Source organism: Schistosoma mansoni, chromosome W (genome assembly GCF_000237925.1).
Source record: "Schistosoma mansoni strain Puerto Rico chromosome W, complete genome".
Lineage (NCBI taxonomy): Eukaryota > Metazoa > Platyhelminthes > Trematoda > Strigeidida > Schistosomatidae > Schistosoma > Schistosoma mansoni.
The window spans coordinates 985,913-996,737 of NC_031502.1; the positions used below are offsets into that span (position 1 = coordinate 985,913).

General features: G+C 34.1%; 1 non-coding gene across 1 annotated transcript; it reads left to right on the forward strand.

Moving 5' to 3' along the window:
- The first annotated feature begins 9,928 nt into the window (after positions 1-9,928).
- On the forward strand, positions 9,929-9,999 carry Smp_tRNA_01055_Pseudo_TTG.1.1. Its single transcript has one exon. It is a non-coding gene (tRNA).
- Positions 10,000-10,825: the final 826 nt, after the last annotated feature.

A 10,825-nucleotide genomic window follows, 5' to 3' on the forward strand; every position in this document is an offset into this window, starting at 1 on the left:
TCTTCTAAATCTTCTGCTGTCAGGTATTCCAATTTCGATTGGTGTTACATACTACTTGTACCTATCAACATAAGTAGAATACACCATATTTATATATAAGAAATTTCGATAGATTATGATTAAACGAGTCAGAATGCAACATAATTGATAAACTGATGAAAGTTTATTCAAGGTTTTTGTTTCTTAATATTCGGAGGTGCATTGAGCAGAAAAGCGTATCTGATACCATGAATAACCATGTACTTCACATAAAACTTGCATCAATATCACTTCGTATCACAGTTTCTTAAACCAATAATCATATAAGAACTTGATTACTAACAGTTGATCGTCATTATGGAGTACATTAGAGGATCCTTGATATTATGAAGTGATCTTTAATGTCAGCTGCTTATCTATGAAGTATGACTAAACAAAAATTTTAGAAACAGTCCTGTTCGATATGAAACTGACAGTCATGCTATATTACCTATTTAGAATTGAATGTAATTCTAAAGACTTTACTCAGTTTAAACATGACCATCTTCACATCTTGTAGTTAGTTATGCCTGTTACTCCCAATGGAGCATAGGCCGCCGACCAGTATTCTCCAGCCCATTAGATGGTTTGAATAATTTTTTCTGGTTAGCGTTTTTTAGCGAGTTGGTTTTCTACGGGATGGGGTCGCTAAACCCATGCCCAACACTCCTCCTTCACCCGGGCTTGGGACAGGCAGTAGCCCCCAGAGGAGCTACAGGCGGAGTAATCATTTAATAATTAGAGTATTTACATATAGGATGTTAAAAATGGTATGTAAATGAAGTGTCTAATGAGTGTAAAATATTTACAGCTAAGTTTAAGAGTACCGCATAGAGATAAATGTAAAGAAGATGAAATGATAAGTATAGTTCCTCAAAAAAGTGAGAAAAATTATCTCTATACATCAATAGTCCCCTTAAAATATCCGCCAACACTCATTACTTTTATAATATAACTTATATTTCAATCAAAATTAAGACTTCGGAAACAGTTCATCTAGATCACCTACAATTTAAACAAGATATCATGAGGGTGACAAAACCAAGTTATGACATTAGTCTATGAAATCAATGAGTGTTCATTTAAACCCTGTTGTTAAATGCAGGATAACTGGCTGGTATCCACATGACAATCGAGCTCAGTATTTGGAAACCCTGGGGGTAAAATAGCACGGAATCATGAACTGTCAATCTTTCTCTAAATCCTGTCTTGAGTTCCACTGATGTTTTTAATACATATTTCCTTCTCGAATCAGATTCGTAGTGTGTAGTCTTCACTACCGTTGCTACTTCTTTATGTTGACTCTTTTACCAATCATCTTGTTAGCTTAATCTTATTATGCTAAAGCGGTATGGTAATTTAAGTTTACATCTGTCCCAAGCTTTATGATAGCTATGACAGAATGAATGATACCATTTGAAAATGGTGAATATATATATGCTTGACTGTTATTTCACACTGTTTAATATAAACAAAGTCGAAAAATATCAAAGAGCCTATAAATGACACAAGCCTTTTAACTAGAATACAGAGAATAAATGTCAAGTAGTTTATGATCATTATGTCGGACGTATAGTTTATAATTATCTAAATTTCAGTATTATTTACCGGATAAATAAATTGATACCGGTTGTTACACTTAAGCAACTGGCTAATATTAACCCTGAAAATACATTAAATAATCACGAAGCGGTAACCGATGTCATGTTTTTTAGTGCAGATCGAATTCTGATGGTCAAGTTGCATTGTAAGTACTCCTTCCTGACAAGTATCGATTAGCAGGAAACTTTGGCTTACGATTCCCTTCTGACTACCTGTTACTAGATGAAAAGTAATTGTTTTAGAATTAGAATAACCCATTGTGTTATTGAATAAAAATAAAGAGAATTCATAGAAGAAAATTTTCTTTTCGATGAAGGATGAACTTCCATTTTAGCCCATATAAATGTCTATCTATAAGTTTACTTGCTCATATGGAGTGGATTACATTGACCGCACAAAACGATCACTTTCTAGACGCATCTTAGAACACTACCTATCATAGCTTTTTAAAAGAATGAAAAACAATTACCGGTTCAATATAAGAGTATGTAATCAACTCTAAACTCATCGCTCCGATAGAGTTTTCTTTTAAAACAGTCTACACAGTCAAAAGAAATGGGTCGAAGGGATATTGAGTCAAAAACTTATGAACTACTGAGGCATTGATAACTCATCAACTCAAGCCCGAACTGTACATGCAAAAACGATATGTTCAACTTCTCATCCTTCCTTGGCCCTAATTCCCTTCTGTAGTATGCTTTCTCTTTTTAAAAAAATCGATGTTCTTTAATTCTAAACCGTAATCATGTTTCTTATTTTTCTTCATTTCTGTCCGGAGGACAATTATCTTTCATAATTCTGACCTGTAAATTATTTTTGTCCTTATTATATTTTTTCTCTTACCCCTTGATTATTGAATAACCTCATTTGATAATAAGTGTCTCGAATCAATTTATGATGTAATCTTTTCTATCCTTTTATGAACTCATATATTGATGAAACAACTATAGATACAAATGTATAGTTATAGTATAATTGTTATAACTTGTGGTCTGGATGCCCTGTTAATTTATAATGTGATACTATCGCCGATTAGAGAACAGTGATTTATCGATCGGACCAGTGACGCATAAAACCCATGAGAGCAGTCTAGAGTGCGTATCAGTCCTGCTTTCTGTCTATTCCAGCCAGTTAAGTCCAGAACAGCCTCTGTGGTATAAATCATTATATTTCAAACATACTGAGTTTATATACCAATCAAACAGACCATATCGTGCCGTAAAATAGAAAACAACATTTGTACAAGATTTAGCCAAATGTGGTTGTGAATAAGGGATATAGTAATTGATAGACAGGACATAACTTAAGAATGGTAAATCGTATAATAATAGTCTATAGGTCAAAATAAAGCTCATAAAAAGCGGGATATGAATATGAATAGTTTAGTCATTTAACAGTTGTACTATAAAAACATATACATAGTGTTTGTCCACAAACGGATCTCAAAGTTATTATTCATTATTCTTATCGGTACATAACAGAGTGATCGCCAGTTAGATGATAACAGTTCAGGAATCGACATCTGGTTAATGTATATTCTTTTCGATGCATATTGCCAGCAACCACGATGTCTTGGATGATTGTACTATTTTGTAACTTGTACATCGAAAGATCGTAAACTTTCATAGATACACAAAAACAGATAAATTTCATTGAAAAGGAAACTTTCTTTGATGAATTCTCTTTATTGTTTTAGAATTATTATTATTACTATTATTAATCGTTAAATTCACGAGTGAAACTTCTGAAATTCTTATTAATCAGAAGGGGTTTTGTGGAGATTTTAGTAATTTTCTAGTTGAATTCATAAGTCAATTGAAGCTAGACCACCATGGAAAACCTGGAAGCACTAGACAACCGTTTCGTCTTATTGTGGGACTCCTAAGTAGTGCGCATCCACGATACCACCCCGTGAGACTCGAACCCAGTACCTACCAGTCTTGCGCATGAACGCTTAACTTCTAGACCACTGAGCCGGCTGGCATCCAACGGTGTTATTGTCTAACTTCAACCAATCCACGAAATTGAACGACACATCCATCAATATCTTCAGTGAGTTACAATCTCACAACAGACCTAGTTGAACTCCACGAAACGGCCGTCCAGTGCTTCGAGGTTTTCCATGATGGTCTAGCTTCAATTGTCTTACGAATCAGTTAAGTTACTTTCTAAAAGTTTCTAAAAGCTACTAGAAAATTCAATAGATGTTCTAACTTAATGATGTTAAGTAAAGTATAATCCAAAAACACTAGTTCAACTCAATTTTCAGCAATGTTAATTAAAAAAAAACAATATTGATCAAATGAAATGAATTTTCATTCGAGTATGGACAGTTTGAAATATGTAATTTTTTATACTTGAATTACTTAGGCGAATGAATGGAAGTAATGCTGAAATCTAGTAAATTACAATACTAAATAAATGTGTCAGGATTATCGATAACAATCTAGAAAATTCATCAACATGAAAGTAGCTGAATAGAAAATTTCCAAATCTATTCATGAAACCACAAAATCGTACCATCATTAATATTGTCGTGGGTGCTACTGATATAGACAGATATAGTCCGTGTCACGTAGAGACAGGTATCTACTTCAGACAATGGAAGATGGTCGCACAATATCATAGATTGGTTGAAGTTAGACATTAACACCGTCAGATGCCGGCTCAGTGGTTTAGAAGTTAGGCATTCGCGCGCGAGGCTCAAGGTTCTGGGCTCGAATCCCGAAATCGGGATCGTGGATGTGCACTTCTGAGGAGTCCCACAACAGGACGAAATGGTCATCTAGTACTTCCAGGTTTTTAATAACGGTCTAACATCAATCGATTGATGATCTCAATCAAAACACTTAACAATCTCTATAACCTCATATTAAGTTATAAGTAGAATGCATCATCAACAGAAAGTGAAGCGCCTGGCTTCAGAGAGTTATGAAGATGTATTCAACTCAATATTCATTACTAATGAAATGTTAATCAATGTAAAAGTCACAATTTTCCAGTGAGCGAACAGCTCTGTAATAAAGTCTCCTTGTCGAAAATGCAATGGTGGGGTCATACAAGGTCAATTATAATCTTTTTAATCTCTCTCAGTAAATTAGAAGTAATGTCTGAAATAATTCATGAGTAACTTATTCTTTGAACCAACAAGCAAAAATTGAGTTTCCAAATGTGTGATATTTTAAAGAGATAGTCATAGTGATTACTAAACTATGTTCATAATGTAGTGATCGCCAGATGAGAAACTACTTAGAAATAGTAAAACAGTAAAACTGAAATCATCTTGTCCTTTAAATAAACTTTCAATATTAATTAGTACAAGAGTTATATGGGAATTGTTCAATATCACGGATTATCATCTGGCTAGACCACTATCGAAAATCAAAGGTTATTGGGTAGATGTTCCGTTTCTTATATCACACTGCTTAGTCATGTGTATTCATTACAAAATGCTAGAGTTCGAACCCAATACCTTAATATCTCATGATAATAGTGTTATCTTGAGAGCATTAGGTTTTCAACTATTATTAAGTATCAGAAGGAGGTTTTGTGGAGATTTTAGTAATCTTATATAGTTGAATTCATAAGTCAATTAAAGCTAGACCACCATGGAAAACCTGGAAGCACTAGACAACCGTTTCGTCTTATTGTGGGACTCCTAAGTAGTGCGCATCCACGATACCACCCCGTGAGACTCGAACGCAGAACCTATTAGTCTGGCGCCGGAGCACTTAACCTCTACACCACTGAGCCGACCGGCATCCAACCAATCCACGTAATTATTAAATATGTATTTTATTTTACAGATAACTTGAATTAAAATAAAATAAAATGGATATATGTAAATTCTTCAATAAATTATAAAATACCGAAAAGATTATCTAAGAAATTTTATTTGCTTCTTTTGTGGATTCATCCTTAATCTGTTACATTTTGGAAATATTGTTTCCTTGAATGTTCATCGATCAAATAACAATACAAAAAGCCAAAAACATGTTTTTTTTCACAATCTATTCTTCAATACTTCTTCTTCTTCTTCTTCTTTGTGTGTGTGTGTAGGTGTGTGTGCGTGTGTGTGTTTGTGTGATAGAAATATGACCATAAAAACTTATCTTTAATGTCGGTTTTCTTCAACGACGACGACAACAACAAAAGAAGAAAAAAAAGGATCTTGACAATATCTTAGTTTTGCTACATTAGACAAAAGATATTTGTTACAAGTAATGAAATGAGTAGGATGGTTTGTAAAATTCTTTTTCTTTTCAAATTGAAGATAGTGGTTTAATCGTACATTAAGATCAATCAAGAAAATAACATAGAAGAAGTAGGGAATAATAGAAGTTTGTATCATTCTATCTTGAAAATCTTAATTCATGAAGTATTCAGTATGCAGTGTGTATATATGCCAATTAGAGACTGATCAATTACATACCTAAACATCAATGGGAAGATTCAAACAAACAATACTAAATGAATTTGAACTTCACCTCATTGCACAAGCAAGTGGCTATCAGGACTCAGTAGTTAAGTGGATAACGCGATGGAGTTTGAAGCGAAAGGTAATAGGTTCGAGTCCCATCCAGAGTGAACATCAGATACAGGTACATTCAGCTGATGAGTCCCAAACAGGACGAAATGCGCGTCAAACTGGATTTCACTACTAGCCACTATCCATCTTTGCTTACAATGCTTGTGAATTAAGGCTATATTGAGGCAATATGCACAGTATGCACATGTGCCAATTAGAGACTGACCAGTTGCAGTCCTAAACATCAATGGGAAGATTCAAACAAACAATACTAAGTGAATTTAAATATGAAGTATTCAGTTTTCTTTTTGTGAAACTGTATTATGGAAATTATATGAATATTCAGAAGGGACTGATAGGTCCTGGGTTCGAATCTCGTGAGCCGGGATTGTGGATGCGCACTGCTGAGGAGTTCCACAATAAAACGAAACGGCCGTCCAGTGCTTCCAGGTTTTCCATGGTTGTCTAGCTTCAACTGACTCATGATTTCAACTATAAAAATATATGAATACTGTTTTCTAATGAATGAAATCTTTACAAATCATCTTTCTGTATAATAAGTTTAATCTTTATTTATAACTTATATCATATTGGATTTTTTGGAGCTTGTTTTAGAGTAGATTTAACCTATGGAATCATTTAAAGGTTTACTCATGAAGTCAGATGATACTTCCATTCTATCACTATACTGTACTTCAATTCTAATCAATGATTTCAGTTCTTATTCGATAGGTCTTGTAAGCATCCAATATGAAAATATACAATCTATTCCAGATAAAGCATCTGAATAGCTTATTTTCATAATCCATTGAAATTTCTATCTGGTATTAGTTTATTAGTTTGTATTGAAAGGCTTGTTTATCGTTGAGTTATCTCATTGATTCTATGAAAGTCCAATTAAAAGTAATCATACGGAGTTCCTTCTCTAAATGAATACTGTCTTTTTATCAAGCTTAATAACTCTGAATAAGTGACTTTCCATAAGTTATGAATAATAACTCTAGACATTATAAGGGGTTATCCCTATCATGAACAAAAAAATACCTGTTCATAATCGCGTTTCAGTTTAATATCATCACAACCACACACTTAATACTCTGAATAAACATATCTAACTCAATCAATGTTGGACCACATTTGAAAATCTGGAAGCACTGGACGACGGTTTCATCCCACGATCCCACACGTGGTACTCGCACTCAGAACCTTAGATCTGGCACACGAACGCTTAATCCCTAGACCGCTGAGCTGAAATTCCATAGTATTGATGTCCAACTGCAACCAGCCCACAATATTGTGCGACCGTCCTGTGTTGTCTTCGGTAAGTACCTTACATTCGACACGGTTGAACTCCACTGATCATGGCTTCTAACTAGAACTCCAAGAATTACCTCTCAAAGCTAGTTATTAGTGAGCACATGATAAGTATCAGTATAGGGTTGTGGAGATTCTTGGGTTGATATTGAGATAATAATAGTCGTGCAATATCTTAGATTGGTTGAAATTAAACATTAACACCACTGGATACCGGTCCAATGGTCTATAAGCTGAGTGTTCGCACACGAGACCAAAGGTCCTGAGTACGAATCCCACGTGTGGGATCGTGGGTGAGCATTGCTGAGGAGTCCCATACTAGTATGAAACAGTCGTTCAGTGCTTCCAGATTTTCATAGTGATCTAACAATGATCGGTTCATGATCTCGATAAAAACTTAACAATTTTCACAACCCCATATGGACATCTGATTTAGTACTGAAAGTATTCAGGGATGAGTAATACTGTAAAATCCCTAACTAGGACAAAACTAATTTTCAAAATCCTTTGGATTTTATCAGTTCTTACTACATCAAGCATTCAATGCCACATTAGGTTACCTAACCCGAATTCTGAGCTCCTGAATTCTTTGAAACTTTTCGTGTGTTATTTCTGGCATGTCAGAAAGAAGACTAAAGGGATAGTGACTTCCAGGACTAATTTATAGGCTATTATTATATATATCCATATTGTATAACTGCTAAGTAACTAGATTGTCACATATGTATTCCTTTTATCATAAGCTACTGTTGTATGATTTACTATCATTAATGTGTTGACAGTTTCATTATTCACAGTCTCCTTTACCCACGGTTACCTGTTGGGTTGATCATATATAATTGTTATTTTTATTTTATCCTTTGATGTGGTCTGGTCTTTTACGTATATAAATGAATGTCTAAAATATAACAACAATCTTGAAATGATGATCATTGGTCATGTGTTCTTCTTCTTAGTCGTCAGTAATAGAACAATCGTGAAGCATAGAGTATTAATCTTCTGTTTTTATTAAGTGTTGGTTGCTTAGGGTTATTTATGCAAATTTGTCTATGTTAGGACCATAACTGTCTAACTTATTCATATTCTTTTCTTGACTCGTATCTTTGACGCCTAATCTTCTCTATAACCATTTATACTGTTACTATTTCAACTATTCTAGGATTCAGTATGACAATTCCATCTGTATTTTCATAATTAAAAGCATGAGTCAATTGAAGCTAGACCACCAGGGAAAACCTGGAAGCACTGAACGGCCGTTTCGTCCTATTGTGGGACCCCTCAGCAGTGCGCATCCAAGACGTCGCCTCGCGAGATTCGAACCCAGTACCTACCAGTCTCACGCCAGAGCACTTTACCGATAGACCACTGAGCCATCATCCGATGGTGTTAATGTCTAACTTCAACCATAAAGTTGAGCAACCGTTGAGCAACCGTCTAGCTTCAATTGACTCATGATTTCAACTATGAAAATACTGAAATCTCCACAAAACCCCTTCGGATAATTCCATCTGTACTAAACAATTATGGTAACTTGAACCAATGTAAATATATATCAGATCCTACGTTGTGACTGACTTACTGACTGACTTGATTACCTAACACAACTGACATCTAAATTAATTTTTGAAAGAAATCAATCCTTTTATTTTGTTTACATTTCTATTCATATGATAATTTTTATTCAGTAAATTTAACAACAACCATACAATCTATATAAGTAGTATATACATTATAGATGATTGGTAATGTAACATATATGAACATTCTAATAAGAGACAGTTAGGAATGAATTAGAATATGACATATTCATTAATGATTGACAAATTACCATAATTAATGGTGTTTCTTTTCTTCGTTTTACTGTAAAACTCCAATGGAAATTAACAGAACACCAACACCACCACCAACCCCAACCCCAACAACAACAACAACAACCACAGCAACAACAACAACAATAATGTAATGAAGATAAGGTAAAATGAATAGTATAACTACTATAAGCTTGATGAGTAAGATGTGTTTGTTCCTTTGTATAAGAACCAGATGTAACATGTAGTTTAATATGATGAATGACTAAAAAACTATATACGTCATTAACAGAACTAGAGAAGAATACCCAAAGTAGAACAATATCTTTAGTGTCTTATTTTATCATTGAAAATAAGTTATCTATTCTAAATATAAACTTCTAATATGATAGACAGATACTTTCTTTCAAAATGTACCAGTTGAAGAATAGGGACCAAGTAGATTGACAAATCTATGTACTACACATGATATTGTTTACAATAATAATTATTACCATGCTTGTGAATTTAGGCTATATTGAGGCAATATGCACAGTATGTACATATGCCAATTAGAGACTGATCAGTTGCTGTCCTAAATATCAATGGGAAGATTCAAACAAACAATACTAAGCGAATTGAAACTTCACCTCATTGCACAAGCAAGTGGCTTTCAGGACTCAGTAGTTAAGTGGATAACGCGATGGCGTTTGAAGCGAAAGGTAATGGGTTCGAGTCCCATCCAGAGTGAACATCAGATGCAGGTACATTCAGCTGATGAATCCCAAACAGGACGAAATGCGCGTCAAACTGGATTTCACTACTAGCCACTATCCATCTTAGCTTACAATGCTTGTGAATTAAGGCTATATTGAGGCAATATGCACAGTATGCACATGTGCCAATTAGAGACTGATCAGTTGCAGTCCTAAACATCAATGGGAAGATTCAAACAAACAATACTAAGTGAATTCAACAATTTTTATTATTTCGTATATTTGGCTTCTTGTAATACTTTTTTGGATTATTATATTAATAATGTCTTAATTCATTGTTTACGGATACAGATTAAGTTTTTGTAATCATTGTAACTTTTATATGATAGCAGTATACTTCAAATGAAAGTATCTTATTAGTCAAATGAATGAAGTGGAATACAGGAATTAAGGTGGGATCGTGGATGTGCACTGTTGAGAAGTCCCACAATAGGATGAAACAGTTGTCCAATGCTTCCAGGTTTTCTGTGGTGGTTTTCCAATTAACATCAATGTAACTATTTCATCAAATCTATGATGGATCATGACATTAATTGATGAGTCATTATCTTTATCAGATATAGAAAGTAATCCTGTTTATTAAAGTAAACTTGTAAGATGTGCCGATCAGTTCAGTATTGTAAACTAAAGAAAGATTACCAGGCTTTAAGATAGCTGATATCTGTTGAATAAGAAGTAATTATCTTGGTCAAGCAACCTAGAGCAGTTTGAAGTGATTGTTGTTAGATTTCAGTAGTATGTTAGCGTCTATATTTTGACCCGAACCCAGTATCTATCACTTAAAATGTTAAAGCATTAAT